This window comes from Anomaloglossus baeobatrachus, chromosome 10, assembly GCF_048569485.1.
Source record: "Anomaloglossus baeobatrachus isolate aAnoBae1 chromosome 10, aAnoBae1.hap1, whole genome shotgun sequence".
NCBI lineage: Eukaryota > Metazoa > Chordata > Amphibia > Anura > Aromobatidae > Anomaloglossus > Anomaloglossus baeobatrachus.
Window position 1 is genome coordinate 95,717,824 of NC_134362.1, and position 19,470 is coordinate 95,737,293.

Here is a 19,470-nt window from a genome sequence, read left to right on the forward strand (position 1 = left end):
ATTTTTGGGAAGATATAATGTTTTCTTTGTCTCTTACTTAATGTATTTTATTGCAATGTTGTGCAGTCACAAAAAGTAATTCTGGCATTTTGAATGTTTTGTCTTTACGAGGTTTATCAATAGGATTAATTTATTTTATATTTTGATAGATCGGACATTTCTGAACTAAACAAAACCAAATCTGTGTATTTTTTTAATATTTATTTTCAATGCGGCAAAAGGGGGGTAATTTTAACTTTTGCATTTTTTTATATTTGTAAAAATTTTTGTTTCACTTTTTACTGTATTTACTAGTCTCCTTAGAGGACTTGAAGCTGTGATTGTCTGATCACTTGTGCTACGTAGAGCATCAGCATGCTCTGTACAGCAGAAATCATGATCTCCTATGGATGTTGCTCCAGCTGGCATTCACAGGAAGTTCTGAATGACAGATAAAGGAGTCATCAGTTGACCATTGACTGTCATGAAAATGCATCGGCACCTTGTGATCATGTCACACGGCAGGGAATGGCACGCTTCCCGCCAGTGTGTGTTAAATCACACTGTCAGAGATTGACAGCGGGATGCAACTGTTAACATTCATGACAGGAAGTGCTGTTAGAGGCACATGTCGGCAGATCAGATCAACTGTCATGTGCAGGGAAAGATGCAGGCTTAACGTGTGAGCCTGCATCAAAGGCTGGGATATGACCTTTGACGTAAATAGACATCAAAGGTTGTTGAGGAGTTAAGGCTCATATGTCACCAGTTTTACAATGCAAACTGCATAAATTATTAGCCCTTGATGATTTATGAGATATGTATCCATCTAACTTCATCAGGATGTCTGGAGCATGCTCAAAAGCTGAGCCCATGGCATGAACGGCAAGTGCTGACTGTTATACAACCGGCACCAGCCTTTAACAACAGCAATAGGAGTAAAAATAGATCACTACTGTTTAACTTCTTAAAGGGAATTTTTTTTCTGATACACGCTACCAAACCGTGGAAAGCTTGTATCAGCAACTAGCAGTATAATCACAGCCATGTGTGTTTAACTCTTAAACGCTGCGGCGTTTCAGATAAAAACATACTTTTAATAGCTGCTGGGGACGGAGACGTGCCATTGATTAGTCATTCATTTGGGCCCCGGTGGCTTCTCCCAGTGTGCTGACAGTGACTGACGAGTATCTGCCCATGTGAGTGTATAAGACAAAACAATCACTGATCTCGGGGAGACCAGCCAGAGGAAACACTGCCGGCAGCCAACGAGGGCGCTCAACACAGTGAAATCCTAGGTGCAATGCCCCCTGGGAAATATGCAAATCAAAAAAGTCCATGGAGACTCTGTTAGGAGTCTCGACACAGAAACTAGCCAGACAGGGGGCACTTAATATGGTGGTCATGGTGGTTTCCTAAAAAGAGCCACTCCTTGGCTAGGTCCTTCCCGGAGGGATATCTGGCTAGTTTCTGTGTCGAGACTCCTAACAGAGGATCCACAGACTTTTTTGATTTGCTTATTTCCCAGGGGGCAATGCACCTAGGATTTCACTGTGTTGAGCACCCTCGTTGGCTACCGGCAGTGTTTTCTCTGGCTGGTCTCCCCGAGATCAGTGATTGATTTGTCTTGGTCTACTAGGCATCCTCCCACCTGGCCAGAATCCTACTCTACACTGATGAGAGACAGTACCCCGAAACAGCTGTCTGTGGATGGATACCTGGCCTTAGTATTTCCCTTGTCACATCTTTAAACTTGTCAAAGAGTTGGATATTGACTAAAAGGGCCACTTAATATGGTGGTTATGGTGGTTTCCTAAAAAGAGCCACTCCTTGGCTAGGTCCTTCCTGGAGAGATATCTGGCTAGTTTCTGTGTCGAGACTCCTAACAGAGGCTCCACTGACTTTTTTGATTTGCATTTGAGTGTATAGGCAGAAACTTGTCAGTCACTGTTACGGGGGGCTGTCTGATAATAACCGAAAGGAGTATCAGACAGTCAGGGTCCACCGTGCAAAGACTTTGCTGCAGACTATGGCAGAGTGCAATACCTCTGTTAACTCACAGAAGGATATAATAAGTAAGTAAAGCAATTCCTCCCTTACTTGGAGGGTGTGTGGAATGATCTCTGTTAATAATCACAGAGACAAAGGCAATGTGTGCGAAATGGCACCTACCTAGGTCCGCTCTTCTAGTGGTGCAAAAGAGACGAACAGCAGCGTAAGCCGCACAAAGCTCCTACCTGCGTTCGCTCCACTAGTGTGCGAGGACACGAACCCCTAGATATGGCACCTGCCTAGGTCCGCTCTTCTAGTGGTGCAAAAGAGACGAACAGCAGCGTAAGCCGCACAAAGCTCCTACCTCTGTTCGCTCCCCTAGTGTGCGAGGATACGAACAACTGCCAGACGCAGTATAAGGAACGTTACCCTAGCGGCAACGTCCACCTACGAGTAGAATCACAAGGCCCAGCCAGACCATGTGCCTCAGGCACCTGCCTATGTCCGCTCCCCTAAGAGGCAAGGATACGGACAGCAGCCGAAGCTGTAAGGTATAAGAACGCTACCCTGCCGGTAGCGCTCACCTAGCATAGACAGAGGAATGCCTAGAGGAACGCGCACAGAGCGTCTACTCATATGCATGAACCAAGAGGACTGAGCACCATGCGGCGTGTGTCAGGGTCTTATATAGACTCTGTGCCTCATCCAAGATGGAGGACACCAGAGCCAATCCGCTGCCAGAACGACAGGAGTGACGTCATGCTGGCCTATCACCGAGCAAGACGTCACAAGCACATGACCAGCGACCAATCGGCATAGAAGGTGTCAGAGACATGTGACCTCGTGTCAGCGATGATGTCACCCGCACATGTGCAATGGCTCCAAGATTGGACTTAGTCTCCGGCGCTCGCACATGTGCAGTAGCAAGAAATCTGGACTTAGTCTCCAGCGCTCGCACATGTGCAGTAGCAAGAAATCTGGACTTAGTCTCCAGTGCTCGCAGCAACCGTAACAGTCACTGTCTGAGGGCAGGTCGATGACACCGGGGACAAACCTGTACAACTAGTCTCGGTCCCCAGCATCTATTAAAAGTCTGTTTTTCTCTGAAATACAGCAGTTTTTCAGAGTTAAAAAATACATAACTGTGATCTTACAGGCAGTGGCTAATACATGCTTCCCACAGTTTGGGCAGCATGTATCAGCTGACAAGTTCCCTTTAAACAATCCTGTTAAACACTAATAATGGCATTAAAGTCTGCATCATGAAAGTATGCATTATCTAGAGATGAGGGAACCGATCGTGGTTCGGCTCGAGTTCGGTTTGCCGAACCGAGGTCTGGTTCGCGTTCGGTTCGGCGAACCAGTTCGGCGAACCACTCGAACCGCATAGGAAACAATGGGAGGGCAATCACAAACACATAAAAGCACCTAGAAAACACCCTCCAAGGTGTCCAAAAGGTGACAAAAAACTCACAACACAACACAAACACATGGGAAAGTGACAAGGACATATACTCATGCGAAAACAAATAGCTGGACAATGAAAAAGAGGAGGAGACACAGATATAGGCATGGGATGCCCTTCTAAAATGATGTAAAACACCGCAAGGTGACTCAAAGCGGAGTCTCCCTTTTTTCCAAAAATTGGGCCACACAAACACCCCTTCAGTGGCAGCACTTGTGCCCCAGTCGTACACTTCACAGGTAGATTTCCATCAAGCACATTTAAAAATACACCAGTCTTAACCGTCCCCAGGATGGCACCGGGGTAGGTAGCAAAGTCTTTGCTGAAACATGACTTGTTCATCTTGGCTCCTTTTTAAAAAAAAAGCAAGCAAGGGATACTCAAAGCAGAGTCTCCCTTTTTTCCAAAAATTGGGCCAAACAGAGACCCGCCCCTTCAATGGCAGCACTTGTGACCCAGTTGTACACTTCACAGGTAGATTGACATCAAGCACATTCAAAAATACGGCATCCTTAACTGTCCCCAGAATGACACCGGGGTAGGTAGCAAAGTCTTTACTGATCCCAGATCAGTTCATCTTGGATCATTTTTAGAAACACAGCAAGCAAGGGTTACTCCAAGCAGAGTCTCCCTTTTTTTCCAAAAATTGGACCACACAGACACCCACCCCTTCAGTGGCAGCACTTGTGCCCCAGTTGTACACTTCACAGGTAGACTTGCATCAAGCACATTCAAAATACACAAGCATTTACTCTCACCAGGATGACACAGGGGTAGTAAATTCCTTGTGGATCCATGACTTGTTCATTTTGATGAACGTTAGTCTGTCCATATTGTCACTGGACAGACGCGTGCGCTTATCTGTCAGCACACACCCAGCAGCACTGAGGACACGTTCAGAGACAACGCTGGCAGCTGGACACGACAAGATCTCCAAGGCGTAAGTGGAGAGCTCTGGCCATTTTTCAAGATTTGAAGCCCAAAATGAGCAAGGCTCCAGTTGCAAAGTCATGGCATCGATGTTCATTTGGAGATACTCCTGGGAGATTCACTCCGTGCACCACGGGTGTTTGGTGGAAAAGCCGAGTTAAGATCGAGTAACAGCTTTTGCTGATACTCCTGCATACGTGCGTCCCTTTCTATGGCTGGAATTATGTCACAAAATTTGGACTTGTACCGGGGATCTAATAGTGTGGCAAGCCAGTACTCATCATCACTTCTAATTTTGACAATACGAGGGTCATGTTGGAGGAAGTGCAGCAAGAAGGCGCTCATGTGTCTGGCACAGCCATGCGGACCAAGTCCACGCTGTGTTTGTGGCATAGAGGTGCTAACTGTTTCTTCCTCTGACATCTCCCCCAACCTCTTTCTACTGAAATTTGACCAGGGTCTCCCTCATCCGCTGAGTCTTCCATGTCCATGGACAGTTCGTGTTCCATTTCTTAATGTTCTCCTGCACCTTCCTCAACATTTCGCCTGCTACCATGCGCCCTTGTTGATCCCTGTCCCCCATGGTCCCATGCCTGCCGCCTTGGTGATGATGAAATTCTGGACCTTGGTGATGTTGTTGTCTCTTGCGCATATGAATCCTCCTGTAGTTCCTCCCCTTCCTGTTGTTCCACCCCCTGAGTCCAAATAGTGTTTAAACTGGACTTGTCATGCTGATAATGGCATTGTCAGCGCTAAACATATTCGTTGCCATGTCGAAACTGTACAGAAGGATGCATAGGTTCTTGATCTGAGCCCACTCCATCAGGGTGATCTGCCCCACCTCTGCATCCCGTTGGCCCAGGCTATACGTCATGACGTATTGCACCAGGGCTCGGCGGTGCTGCCACAGTCGCTGTAACATGTGGAGAGTCGAATTCCAGCATGTCGGCACATCGCATTTCAGGCAATGAACCGGCAAGCTGAAAGACTTCTGGAGTGATGCAAGTCGCTCAGCTGCGGCGGTTGAACGGCGGAAGTGAGCAGACAGTTTTCGTGCCCTGTTCAGAAGGCCATCTAGGCCGGGATAGTGTGTTAAAAATTGCTGGACAACAAGGTTCAACACGTGAGCCATACAAGGCACGTGTGTCACCTTGCCCAGGCGAAGGGCAGCACCCAGGTTTGCAGCATTGTCGCACACGGCCTTACCAGGCTGCAGGTTGAGTGGAGACAACCATTTACCAAACTCAGTCTACAGAGCTGCCCACAACTCAGCCGCTGTGTGACTCTTAGTTCCAAGACATTTCAAGACAAAGACCGCCTGATGCTGTTGCGCTCTGCTGCCAGCATAGTAATGAGGGGTGCGTGATTCCTTCTGCGCAGTTACAGTGCTGGTGGCCTGATCAGGCAGGCTTGGGGCGGAGGTGGAGGACCCAGACGATGTTAAGGAGACAGAAGCAGTGGAGGAACTTGGACAGACAGAGGATTGACACACAAGTCGTGGGGACGGCAAGACTTGTGCAGCAGACCCTTCACCATCTATCACCATAGTTACCCAGTGCCCAGTCAGCGACATGTAACGTCCCTGTCCATGCTTACTGGTCCAAGAATCAGTGGTGAAATGCACCCGTTCACACACAGAGTTTCTCAAGGAAGCAGTGATGTTGTGTGCGATATGCTGGTGTAGCGCAGGCACACCTTTCTTAGAGAAGTAGTGGCGACTGGGCATCTGGTACTTGGCATAGCGACAGACATAAGGTCTCTAAAATCCTGTGTGTCCACCAGGCGGAAAGGCAGCATTTCGGTAGTAAGAGCTTACAGAGGGATAAAGTCAACCTCTTAGCTTTGTCATGGGTCGCAGGAAATGGCCTTTTATTTGTCCACATCTGAGGGACAGAGATCTGGCTGCTGTGTGTAGACGGTGGTGAGTAGGGTGTCCCTGGAAAAATGCAGGTTTGTGAGGAAAGTGCAGGTGTAGACATGATGTTGCCTTCATCCAACGTTGGTGCTATAGAAGTCTGAGAGAGCTGTACACACGCACTTGTTTCCCCTTCCAAACCAACTGACGACCTACCAAGCAAACTGCCTGTTGCGGTTACAGTGGTGGAAGTTGTGCGTGGAAAACCAGGTGTGACAGCTGTCCCCACAGTCCTAGAAGATGAAGAGCGCGCGGATGCACTGGAAGGGGCAGGCGGTGGATGGTCCGCTCCGCTAGGCCGCATTGCAGCACGGTGATCTTCCCACCGGGACATATGATATTTATTCATGTGACGATTCATGGATGAAGTTGTCAAACTACTGAGGTTTTGCCCTCTACTAACAGAATCACGACAAATTTTTATATCACATGATTTGGGCGATCTTTTGCTATGTCAAAAAAGGACCAGGCTAGGCAAGGCTTAGAGGGCATGCGACCTGCTGAGCCACCCCGACTAGTGCTCAGAGGCAGAGGGGTGGCTGAGGATGCAGTTGTAGACGTGCTACCAGTATTCCTCCTCTGTCCAGGAAGGCGCAAGATAACTTCGTCGTCAGTAGCATCCTCCTCCACCGCCTCTGTTGACCTCCTCGAGTGCCTGACTGTGGGTTGACAGTAGGTGGGATCTAGAAGTTCCTCATCAAGCATTGTGTTTGCACTCCCCTCCCCCTCATACCGAGCCTCTTCCTGCCCTGAACGAATATTTAAGTTGTCATCCCAATCTGGTATCTGCGTTTCATCGTCATCAGTATGTTCCTCATTTTCTATAACAACAGGTGTTACAGTTTGTGAATAAGGGTCAACATTATGCTCAGAAACTTGGTCATCAAGGCCTGAATCAGAGTCACAAAGGTTCTGGGCATCACTGCAGACCATTTCCTGGTCTTTACTCACTGTAGCTTGGGAGCAGACCTCTGATTCCCAGGCTATAGTGTGACTGAACAGCTCTGCAGACTCAGCCATCTCTGTTCCACCATACTGTGCAGGGCGGATGGAGACTTGAGAGCTGGGAGAAAGCAAGTGTGATTGGGATTAGAGATGAGCGAACTGGTCGCGGTTCGGCTCGAGGTCGGTTCGCCGAACGGGGGTCCCGTTCGAGTTCGGTTCCTCGAACGTTCGACGAACCGAACTCGAACCTATAGGCTATAATGGGAGGCAATCACAAACACATAAAAATGCATTATAAATGTACACAAACAGTTAATAAACATTGCCATAACACTTACCGGTCCTCGCGATCCCTTCTGCACTCTGTCTCCTGCCGCTATTCCATCCGATGATCGCTGAATCCTCCCGGTGATGGCACTGCCAGCAGAGATGCAGGACCTATCGTGACGTCAAAATAGCCATGTGACCAGTCACGTGGCTATTATCTCATTGACTACAGACTGGTCACTTGACTATGACGCATCATAAAGTGAAAAATGGCATACACAAATTCTGCATAACGATGATAAATAATTACCACAATATACTATAACATGCGGAATAAGGACCACAATATAAGACCAAATCGCTAATACAATACAAGAAAAACAAAGAACAAGAGGCGATCCAAATTGGTCCAATTATATTTTATTAATAAAAGTGCGGACAGGTGAAGGGAGTCAAACCCGGCATACATCACTGCAGTTAACATATGCACCAATTGTGCAAAACATTATATAATGTCAAGATTGTGAATACATATGCACCGTCAAATAATATAATCTGCATAGAATATGAAAAAGTTTTTCTCCTTTTTTAAGTATCCCTTAATGATATACAAAATTCAATTATCCCTATATGCACACAGGGGGAGTAAAGAGTTATATATACTGTGGAAACCACATAAATTGCTCCAGGTTCAAATCATGGAGTATATACTTAATTTGTGGACATGGTCACATAAATTATACATCAATAACCCATAGGGTGCATAGAGGATACGATATAACCACTATCCATAAGTCGTTTTAATATATCAAAAAGGGGGCCATCAATGTCCCTGGAAAAGTGTAAAAAACTCAATTATCCTCACATGCATGCAAAAAAAAACAGGGGCAGTGTCTGATGAAAAAACCACGTACGTTGCTCCAGGCACAGACCGTGGAGCGCTATATAATCTATGGACGTAGTCACACAGGATATCCTTCAATTACCCATGAAGTGCACGGTAGGATAAGATATACGGGATATGAGCGTTATCCATAAGTGAATAGACAGAAAAATGCTTGCTAAACAGCAAGACAGAACTTACATATATGTCTGAGACAATAATAGTCACAATGGAATACGCTCAATATCCCTCAATCTACAAGAATTAGAATTCAAATATGCTCACATGCACACCAGAGGAATCAGGAGCTGTATATGATGGAACAAACCACATAGGTTGCTCCAAGCTCAAATCATGGAGCACATTATAGTCCGTGGACATTGTCACAGAAAACATCCATCATTTATTTTACCCATAGAGTGCACAAGGATAAGGTATACGGGATATAAGCATTTATCCAGAATTAAATTAGCAGAAACCGGTACTTATTAACCAACAATTCAGGACTTACATATTAACCTAGGATAGAGATAACTGCAGTGGAATGCGCCCAATGCGCATTTCGGTGTTAACCTTAACGCCCCCTGACGAAGGTTAACACCGAAATGCGCATTGGGCGCATTCCACTGCAGTTATCTCTATCCTAGGTTAATATGTAAGTCCTGAATTGTTGGTTAATAAGTACCGGTTTCTGCTAATTTAATTCTGGATAAATGCTTATATCCCGTATACCTTATCCTTGTGCACTCTATGGGTAAAATAAATGATGGATGTTTTCTGTGACAATGTCCACGGACTATAATGTGCTCCATGATTTGAGCTTGGAGCAACCTATGTGGTTTGTTCCATCATATACAGCTCCTGATTCCTCTGGTGTGCATGTGAGCATATTTGAATTCTAATTCTTGTAGATTGAGGGATATTGAGCGTATTCCATTGTGACTATTATTGTCTCAGACATATATGTAAGTTCTGTCTTGCTGTTTAGCAAGCATTTTTCTGTCTATTCACTTATGGATAACGCTCATATCCCGTATATCTTATCCTACCGTGCACTTCATGGGTAATTGAAGGATATCCTGTGTGACTACGTCCATAGATTATATAGCGCTCCACGGTCTGTGCCTGGAGCAACGTATGTGGTTTTTTCATCAGACACTGCCCCTGATTTTTTTTGCATGCATGTGAGGATAATTGAGTTTTTTACACTTTTCCAGGGACATTGATGGCCCCCTTTTTGATATATTAAAACGACTTATGGATAGTGGTTATATCGTATCCTCTATGCACCCTATGGGTTATTGATGTATAATTTATGTGACCATGTCCACAAATTAAGTATATACTCCATGATTTGAACCTGGAGCAATTTATGTGGTTTCCACAGTATATATAACTCTTTACTCCCCCTGTGTGCACATAGGGATAATTGAATTTTGTATATCATTAAGGGATACTTAAAAAAGGAAAAAAACTTTTTCATAATCTATGCAGATTATATTATTTGACGGTGCATATGTATTCACAATCTTGACATTATATAATGTTTTGCACAATTGGTGCATATGTTAACTGCAGTGATGTATGCCGGGTTTGACTCCCTTCACCTGTCCGCACTTTTATTAATAAAATATAATTGGACCTATTTGGATCACCTCTTGTTCTTTGTTTTTCTTATGACGCATCATGTAGGACCTGCGAGTGCATCTCTCCGGTACACGGTGCACATATGTGTATCGCCGTGTACCGGTGACATGCTCTAGCACACGGTCGACTCCCCGTTCCATTAGGGACCGGCTGACACAGCCGGTCATTAACGGAGATCACCATTGCCATAGCAACGCAGTTAGCGGTGACGTCACCGCTAACCGCGGCTCCGAGAGCACCGTTGCTATGGTAACGCGTCTATCAGCGTTACCGCTGTTACCGCTGACAGCCAGCACTGATCACTCACGGAGTGAAGGCTGCACGCTGCTTCCCGATTGTAGTGAGGATTGTAGTGAGGATGAGGTTCCCCAGCCCCAAGTGATGAGCTGGTGCACCTCATCCTCACTACAATCGTCACTACTACTACACTAGTGAGGATTGTAGTGAGGATGAGGTTCCCCAGCTCATCAAGTGATGAGCTGGGGAACCTCATCCTCACTACAATCGTCACTACTACTACACTAGAAAGAAAGAAGACAGAAGAGCAGGATCGTGGAGGGCTGACAGGGGGTAATAAAGATGGAGTCTCTAATGTGTCTGTGTATTTATTTCTATTAAAGTATTTTTTCTCTGTGTGGTGTTTTTTTTAACCCTTTATTGGAGATTATTAATGGCCGGGTCAAACGTGCCTGACATTAAGAATCTCTGGCTTAATACTGGCTAGTAAAACAAAGCCAGTATTAACTCATGATTACCCAACAAGCCACCCGGCTCCAGGGCTGCTGGAAGAGTTGGATACAGCGCCAGATGATGGCGCTTCTATGAGAGCGCCATTTTCTGGGACGGCTGCGGACTGAAATCCGCAGCAGAGGCGCCCAGAAACCTCGGGCTAACCTGTGCTGCGGATTCCAATCCCCAGCTGCCTAGTTGTACCCGGCTGGACACAAAAATGGGGCGAAGCCCACGTCATTTGTTTTTTAATTATTTCATGAAATAAGTGAAATAATTAAAAAAAAATGGGCTTCCCTATATTTTTGGTTCCCAGCCAGGTACAAATAGGCAACTGGGGGTTGGAGGCAGCCCGTGGCTGCCTGCTGTACCTGGCTAGCATACAAAAATATGGCGAAGCCCACGTCATTTTTTTTGGTGGGCAAAAAAATTCTGCATACAGTCCTGGATGGAGTATGCTGAGCCTTGTAGTTCTGCAGCTGCTGTCTGCTCTTCTCCATACAGACAGACAGCAGCTGCAGAACTACAAGGCTCAGCATACTCCATCCAGGACTGTATGCAGAAGTTTTTTGCCCCCTGAAAAAATTATGTGGGCTTCGCCATATTTTTGTATGCTAGCCAAGTACAGCAGGCAGGTACGGCTGCCCCCAACCCCCAGTTGCCTATTTATACCCGGCTGGGAACCAAAAATAAAGGGAGGCCCTTTTTTTATTATATCATGAATTTCATGAAATAGTTAGAAAACAAATGACGTAGGCTTCGCCCCATTTTTGTGTCCAGCCAGGTACAACTAGGCAGCTGGGGATTGGAATCCGCAGCACAGGTTGGCCTGAGCTTTCTGGGCCCCACTGCTGCGAATTGCAGTCTGCAGCCGCCTCAGAAAATGGCATTTTCATAGAAGCGCCATCTTCTGGCGCTTTATCCAACTCTTCCAGCACCTGCCTGCTATACCTGGCTAGCATACAAAAATATGGCGAAGCTCACGTCCTTTTTTTGTAGTTTTTTGGCCAAAAAAATAAAAAATGCTTCCCTGGATTTTCCATTGCCAGTGAAGGTAACACCAAGCAGTGGGGGTTAGCAGCCAGTAGCTGCTTGGATTATCCTTAGCTAGCAATACAAAAAATGCAGCGGGAGCCCATATATATTTTTTTTAATTATTTATTTAAATAACTAAAAATAAAATGGGCTTCCCTGTATTTTGATTGCTGGACATCACAGTGCTGTAAAAATAAATCTTTAAAAAATGACGTAGCGCTCCGCGGTATTTTTGATTCTCAGCGCAGATAAAGCAGACAGCTATGGGTTGCCACCCCCATCTGCCTGCCGTTACCTTGGTTGGCAATCAAAATACAGGGAATCCCATTAATTTTTTCTATTTAAAAAATAGTTAAAAAAAAAATGACGTTCAGTCCCCCCATTTTTGATAGCCAGCTGGGGTAAAGCAGACGGCTGTAGCCTGAAAACCACATCTGGCAGCTTTACCGTGGTTGGGGATCCAATGTGGAGGTCCCCTCAGGCTCTTTTTTATAATTATTTTATAAATATTAATAATTACACAATAAAAGTAGGGTCCCCCCCAAATTGGATCACCAGCCAAGGTAAAGCGGACAGCTGTGGTCTGGTATTCTCAGGGTGGGAAGGTCCATAGTTATTGGGCCTTCACAGCCTAAAAATAGCAGGCCGCAGCCACCCCAGACGTGGCGCATCCACTAGATGCGCCAATCCTGGCGCTTCACCCCAGCTCATCCCGTGCCCTGGTGCAGTGGCAAACGGGGTAATAAATCGGGTTGATACTAGCTGTAAAGTAACCTGAGATCAAGCCCAGCAGTTTGTGATGTCATGGCGTCTATTAGATACCCAACATCATAAACTGTCAGTACTAACAAAAAAAGAAAAAAAAAAATCGACAAAAGAAATTTATTTGAAAAAACAGTCCCCAAAACATTTCCTCTTTCACCAATTTATTGTAAGAAAAAAAATAAAGGGGTCCCACGACGACTCTGGACCGTCTAGAATATGGGGGGGAGACACTCAGGGAACGTATCCACCATTTTCTAGGAGTGCGGATCCTTCATATGAGGAGTGTGGGTGCAATGAATCTGCACTCACTCTTCTCGGGTCCACAGCAGCAGAGTCCATGTCGTAATGGTTGCTACCAAAGCTGCAATGCCCTGCTCATGAGGTAAGGGCATGCCTAATCAGGAGAACTACTGTAGAGGAAGCTCTGCTCACTGGTATATAGGTGCTCAGAGGTAATAATAGATAAAATTAGTGAGTAACCTCGGCACTCTAAATCTCCCAGACTAAGTCAGTAAGTCACAACGGATAGTAATGCAAAATCACTCTTTATTGGTCCGTATTAAGAAAAAAAAATTTTTCATAAGCATATATGTTTTTGTCCAAAACAAGTTACAAATGACGTTTCGGCCTGAGCCTTCGTCAGATTGGACTTATCTGCATGTAATCATGAAAAATGACAATAATCAGTATCACATAAGAGTGAGAGAACAATAACATAAACTCGAACAATGTAGAGGTACAATTGGGATGCAGCAAAAAAATTGCAACACAGCAAGAAATGAAACACATGATACAAATGTCATAATACAGTACAAGGACAATATAGTAATGACAAATATGGGGTCAGAGTAGACTTAGACAGCTCTGGTACGAAAGAGATGTCAATCATAAAGTAACATGTGCAGTAGGTGTAGAGCTACAGTATGCATGGCAGAGCTAATGGGTAGACCGACCATAGAAAAAGAATGGAGAAAAAGTGGAGAAAAAAATGGAGAAAAAGTGGAGAAAAAGTGGAGAAAAAGTGGAGAAAAAGTGGAGAAAAAATAGAGAAAAAATGGAGAAAAAAGTGGAGAAAAAGTGGAGAAAAAGTGGAGAAAAAGTGGAGAAAAAGTGGAGAAAAAGTGGAGAAAAAATGGAGAAAAAAATGTAGAAAAAGTGGAGAAAAAATGTAGAAAAAGTGGAGAAAAAGTGGAGAAAAAGTGGAGCACCCTTTGGTGCCTTTCATGTGGCACTAAGGGGTGCTTATCTTTGTATTTAGCCAAAAAAATGAAAAAAAAAAATGACATAGGGTTCCCCCTAGTTTTATAGCCAGCTAGGGTAAAGCAGACGGCTGCAGCCTGCAGACCACAGCTGGCAACCTCACCTTGGCTGGTAATCCAAAACTGAGGGCACCCCACGCTGTTATTTTAAATTAAATAAATAATTTAAAAAAAAAACACGTAGGGGTCCCCCAAAATTGGATCACCAGCCAAGGTAAAGCAGACAGCTGGGGCCTGATATTCTCAGACTAGGGAGGTCCATGGTTATTGGACTCTCCCCAGCCTAAAAATAGCAGGCCACAGCCGCCCCAGAAGTGGCGCATCCATTAGATGCGCCAATCCTGGTGCTTCGCCCCAGCTCATCCCGCGCCCTGGTGCGGTGGCAAACGGGGTAATATATGGGGTTAATACCAGATGTGTAATGTCACCTGGCATCAAGCCCTGGGGTTGGTGAGGTCAGGCGTCTATCAGATACCTGACATCACCAACCCAGTCAGTAATAAAAAAAAATAGAAGACAACCACATTTTTATTTGAAAAAACACTCCCCAATACATTCCCTCTTTAACCAATTTATTAGAATGAAAAACAAATCCAGGTCTGGTGTAATCCAAGGGGTTGCCATGACGATCCACACTGTCCCAGTCAATGAAGAGCAGGATGTTTCCCATTGGCTGGGAGAGCAGTGCAGTGACCTGAGCTAACATCAATGGGTCAGCCCAGGTCACTGCAGGGCATGACAAGTGCTGCTGTCAGCGAGGTACATTACCTGCGCTGATCTCCAGCACACTGACAGCCCCTGTCACTGAGTTCAATGACCGGCGCCTTCACACCAAGTATCGCGAGAGGCCCGTGACATCACCGCTAGTCAGTCTCGGGTCGGAAGCGAGAGGTGATGTGACAAGCGGCGGCCATGGAGGACAGTGACAGCGCTGAGTTCGGGATGGCGGGACTTCATCACCGCAGGTAAGCCGAGCGGGGGGGGGGGATGTGTGTGTGTGTGTATGTATGTGTACGTGTGTGTGTGTGTGTATGTGTACATGCCGCGGGCAGGAGGGGGCGAAGCGAGCTGAGCGGGGAAGTGTGGGCTTCCTGCACGTAACTAGGATAAACATCGGGTTACTAACCAAAGCGCTTTGGTTGGATACCCGATGTTTATCTTGGTTACCAGCTTGTGGCAGGCTGCCAGCGATGGCTCCTGCACACTGTAGCTGTAAAAAGCCCTGCTTTTTGCTGCTAGAACCGTTCTCGAACGTATCTAGAACTATCGAGCTTTTGCAAAAAGCTCGAGTTCTAGTTCGATCTCGAACAGCCCCCAAAATCACTCGAGCCTAGAACTGGAGAACCTCGAACCTCGAACCATGCTCAACTCTAATTGGGATGGCAACTCAGAGGACTGGTGTTTTTTGGATGCGGTAGTTGATGTGGAGGAGAGGGCACTTGTTGGACTACTTCAGATCCATTCAAGCATTTTCTTTTTTTGGGCAACATCTACCTTTGTTCCAGTTGTTCGTGTTCGTAAAAAAGGGAGCACATCCGATTGTCCACGGAAAGTAGTAGACATCTTTTTTTTGCTGGAAGAGGGCCTATCTTCAGCAGATGTTAATGGAGCTTTGCCACCTTCCCCACGGACACAAACTTTTTTCCTTTTCCAACACGCCTGTTCCCCTTTCCACCAGCATCTGTCGTTTTGCCACTCATTTTGCTAGCGACAAGATTGTCCACTTGTCCACAAAATGTGGTAGTAAAAATTGAGAGGTGGTGTAGATTGCAGCGGTGGTCTACCTTTATTGACAGCAGAATAAACAACAATAACTATCCCGGACAATGAAACTATGGCCCTTAAAATGGCAGCACAGTTTGCTACTATAATAGCTTAGTAAAAATGAGTTTGAGTGTGCAATGCAGAGGTGCTGCAAATATCTTTGCACTAGTGGGACACTAATGAAGTCCAACAGCCACTTTTAGGATGCCACTAAGTTTCCTCAGTGTTTGGTATTATAATGGCTTTGTAACAATGAGCTTGAGTGTGCAATGCAGAGGTGCTGCAAATATCTTTGTACTAGTGGGACACTAATGAAGTCCAGGAGCCACTTTTAGGATGCCACTAAGTTTCCTCAGTGTTTGGTATTACAATGGCTTTGTAACAATGAGCTTGAGTGTGCAATGCAGAGGTGCTGTAAATATCTTTGCACTAGTGGGACACTAATGGAAGTCCAACAGCCACTTTTAGGATGCCACTAAGTTTCCTCAGTGTTTGCTAGTGTGTTATGATCCGGAACCATGGAAGATCACCACAAATCATTGGCAAAAAGGTGACAAGAGCATTGGCAACTAATCTGGCCGCCATCCCCTTACTAACCAATACAACTAGAAGTAGCCGAGGGGTGAACTAACATCCTGTGCACCGCGAACCCAGCCGGAGAACTAACTATCCTAAACTTAGGAAAGATGAATAACTCTCTGCCTCAGAAAATAGACAAGAATAGCAAGCCCCCCACATTCAAAGACTGCGGTGATATAGGAAAAACACAATACACAGGTAGATGACAGGATTAGCAAAAAGTGAGGCCCCCGCTGACTAAAATAGGAAAAGACAGGAAAGGGACTGATGGTAGCCAGAGAAAAACCCTGCAAAATACCAACTTCCTGATAGTACAAAAAGGCCCTCAGATCGCTCGATCTGAACTCCGTCCTATACCAGGTGCCCTTGTCATACCAATGAACAGAAAACAAGAATTATAACAAATTCAACAAGCCATAAACACATGGACCCAAAGGAGCTATACTCCACACAGAACTGCAGGTAGTTCCTTGACAATCCACTGAGGGGGAAAATCCCTGGAAGGAAATAAACTGAAACCAACCACAACAAATGACAAACCCAGATAAGCAAAACAAACAGGCAATAAATAAAGAGCAAGAACTTATCTGGAGTGGATGTGATATAGAGCAGGATTAAGCAGGCTGGAGATACAAAGAACATCTGACATCCGGCAACAGCCTGCAATCAGACCAGGACTTAAATAAGCAGAGAGTTAGGAAAGGAAACACCCACTGCACAACACACCTGGTCTCTGTCCAAACCCTTCCTGGCCACCAGAGGGAGCCTCCCAGCAGCCAAGACATAACTAACATTCACAACAGTACCCCCCCCTTGAGGAGGGGTCCCCGAAACCTCACCCACACCACCGGGGCGCTCGGGATGAGCATGATGGAAGGCGCGAACCAACCTGTCCGCATGAATGTCAGAAGCCACAACCCAAGAGTTCTCCTCCTGCCCATAACCCTTCCATTTCACAAGGTACTCAAGCTGACGCCTACTGCGATGGGAATCCAGAATTTTTTCAACCTCATACTCCAGATCCCCTTGTACCAAAACAGGGTCAGGAGGCGCTGCTGCAGGAACTGCCGGCTCCACATGTTTTTTCAACAAGGACTTATGGAAGACATTGTGAATCTTAAATGACGCAGGCAGAGTCAAACGGAAAGATACAGGATTAATAATCTCCGAAATCTCATAAGGTCCAATAAATCTGGGCTTAAATTTAGGAGACTGAACGCTCATAGGAATATTTTTAGAGGACAACCACACCATGTCCCCTACTTTAAACCGGGGACCAACAGTCCGACATTGGTTGGCAAACTTTTGGGCAGTTTCTTGGGACTGAAACAATTTATCCACTACCTGCCCCCAAATCTGCTGCATTCTGTCGACCACCGAATCCACCCCTGTACAGTCAGACGCCTCAAGCTGCCCTGTGTGGAACCTAGGGTGATACCCAAAATTGCAGAAAAAGGGGGACACCAACGTGGTAGAGCTAGCTCTATTGTTAAGGGCAAATTCAGCCAAAGGCAAAAACGAAACCCAGTCATCCTGATCCGCAGAAACAAAACACCGTAAATAGGTCTCCAGGGTCTGGTTAGCCCTTTCAGTCTGACCGTTGGTCTGAGGATGAAACGCCGAGGAGAAAGACAGCTGAACACCCAATTTGGAGCAAAAAATCCTCCAAAACCTGGATACAAACTGCACCCCTCTGTCAGAAACAATGTTTTCGGTAATACCATGCAAACAGACAACATGTTGCAAAAACAAAGGCACCAACTCTGAAGACGGCAACTTAGATAGGGGAACCAAGTGGACCATCTTGGAGAATCTGTCACAGATCACCCAAATCACAGTAATTTTCTGAGAGATGGGAAGCTCTGAAATAAAATCTATAGAGATGTGCGTCCAAGGTTTCTTAGGTACAGGCAAAGGCAATAATAGCCCTCTAGAACGTGAACAACAGGGCTTAGATCTAGAACAAACTCCATACGACTGCACAAAACGACGGACATCTCGGGACAGGGAAGGCCACCAAAAAGAGCATCTCACAAGATCCCGAGTACCAAAAATGCCAGGATGACCCGCCAAAACAGAGCAATGAACCTCAGAGACAACTCGGTCTCTCCATTGGTCTGGGACAAACAGTTTCCCTGTACGACATCTCTCAGGTTTATCCCCCTGAAATTCCGCCAGTGCCAACCGCAGATCAGGCGAAATAGCCGAGAAAACTACACCATCATTCAGGATAGTAGACGGTTCGACAACCTCCAAAGAGTCAGAGCAGAAACTCCTGGAAAGGGCATCGGCCTTAACATTCTTGGTGCCCGGCAAAAAAGAGACCACAAAATTAAACCGGGTAAAAAACAAAGCCCACCTGGCCTGCCGAGGATTCAACCTCTTGGCCGATTCCAGATAGATGAGATTCTTGTGGTCCGTAAGCACCACAACTTGATGCCTAGCCCCCTCCAACCAATGCCTCCACTCTTCAAATACCCACTTCATAGCCAATAATTCCCGGTTCCCCACATCATAATTCCGTTCAGAAGGAGCAAACTTCCGAGAGAAAAAGGCACAGGGCTTAAGTTTACCCGAAGTAGCGTCTCGTTGAGACAGAACAGCACCCGCTCCGATCTCTGAGGCATCGATCTCAACTTGAAATGGGCGAGACACATCAGGTTGCTGCAGAACTGGGGCTGAAGTGAATCGCCTTTTAAGCTCCTGGAAGGCCACAATAGCCTCAGGTGTCCAATGCTCAGCATCAGCTCCCTTCTTTGTCAAATCTGTCAGAGGTTTGACAATGGCAGAAAAATTGGCTAGAAATTTACGGTAAAAATTAGCAAACCCCAAAAACCGCTGCAGGGATTTTAGAGAAGTCGGTTGCACCCAGTCGTAAATAGCCTGAACCTTAACCGGGTCCATTTCAATAGCGGAGGGAGACAAGATGAAGCCCAAAAAGGAAATCCTTTGCACCCCAAAGAGGCACTTTGACCCCTTAACGTACAGTGCATTATCCTTAAGTATCTGAAAAACATCCCGTACTTACCCCACATGAGAGTCCCAATCATCAGAAAAAATCAAGATGTCATCCAAATACACAATCAAAAATTTACCAATAAGGTCCCGAAAAATATCATTCATGAAGGCCTGGAAGACGGAGGGTGCATTAGTGAGCCCAAATGGCATCACTAGGTACTCAAAATGCCCCTCAGGAGTATTAAAAGCCGTCTTCCATTCATCACCCTCCTTAATACGGATGAGATTATACGCACCCTTGAGATCCAGTTTCGTAAACCATTTGGCACTCTGCACTCTAGAGAACAGATCAGACATC